Below are 1,553 nucleotides of genomic sequence, written 5' to 3' on the forward strand. Positions count from 1 at the left end.
AGATTATTACGTAATAATCATATGTGAAAAATTGTTGGTGCTATAAAGATAATAATAATAATTAAGTGTATGTGTGTACCTGACATTAGAAAATATATTTTGTGGTATTTTGTTTAAAACATTTTTGAATACAAAAGAAATGCGTTTTGAAAACCAAAATCGAAAACTGCGTTTTGACAATGAACTCCTCATTTATTGTTTAAAATATAAGCAAATGAGAAATTTACTCATTATATTACTAATTTTCGACATATTTTGAAAATAATTGTTGTTTAAACAATTTTAGAATATTTAAATAAATTTGTTTTTGATCTTTGATAAACAGTATATAAGTTTATGCACTTACCTTTAATACAATAAAAAAATAAAGTTAATAATTAAAGAAAGTTTAAAGATAAATAATTATCGGACTGTTGAAAGACCAATAATTATTAACATTAGGCATTTGAAAATACGCTAATTGTTTTTTTTTAAATCGCGAGACATCGATTTAAAAAAAAATCATCAAAATTGGACCTCTAGAAGCTGAATATATTAAAGATTTTTAAGTGCGTGGCGGTTTTGAACTCGCCGATTTAATTTCGAGCAGGCCGAAGCGGCCGCGCTCTCTGCTTCCCTCACCACCTACACCCGTACGATTTTCTTGAATTTCTCGCTTGCATAAATAACTTTAAACACGTAGGTTGACAATGAAGAAAAGTATGACAAACTTAGACCTGGTAAGTACTCGGAATACCAAAGGTATTTTTCGAAATATTAGCCCGAATGTACCAGTACATTTAGCGTCAATGACGGTTAACTTTGATCGGCTATATCTACGTAATTAATTGATCAATCGATCTGTTTTTTTTTTAAAAGAAACGTCTTTTCAATAATTTTTAAAACCTGCTTTAAAAAATTTGATTTGATTGAATATTTACAAAGTTCTTCTAATTGTTTATAAGTACAAAAATTCGACCAATGTTTAAACAAGCGCCAGAGCTCTCTTAAATTGACGGATTCAAATTTTTCAAAAAGCGTTTGAAAGCTTGAGAGCCCTTCTATATGTGATTAAATTTTCAAGTATCTAAGGGTCTTGGTTTTTGCTGTGCAAAATTTTGAAAATCTGCATTTTTTTTTTCAAAATTTGGATTGCAAAATTATTATGCAAAATCTATAGAATCGATTTTGATTAAATCTGGTGTGATGATTGTACATAACATGAAGTTTACTTGAGCCAAATATGAAGGTCCTATACCCAATTTAAAGACCCCAAAAACATTCCCTAAAAAGTAATGTTTTTTAACCCCATTTTTGGCGATTTTTTCGATTTTTACAATAATAATCATGATTAATTCGATTTGTAACTAGTCATATTTTGTAAAATTTAATTACAAACATTTTTTTCCTCTTCCATTTTCGCCTAAAATCAACTCTTGAAAAGATACATAATTAAATAGGAAGAAAAATATGACATTTTTCGAATTTTTTTAACATATTGTGCCGCCAAAAGTTAAGCCCACGTTTTGTTTTATGCGCATAGAAAAAGTTTCATTTCTAGTGATATTTGAAAG

The sequence above is a fragment of the Anoplophora glabripennis genome, unplaced genomic scaffold (genome assembly GCF_000390285.2).
Source record: "Anoplophora glabripennis isolate ALB-LARVAE unplaced genomic scaffold, Agla_2.0 scaffold2533, whole genome shotgun sequence".
NCBI classification, from domain to species: domain Eukaryota; kingdom Metazoa; phylum Arthropoda; class Insecta; order Coleoptera; family Cerambycidae; genus Anoplophora; species Anoplophora glabripennis.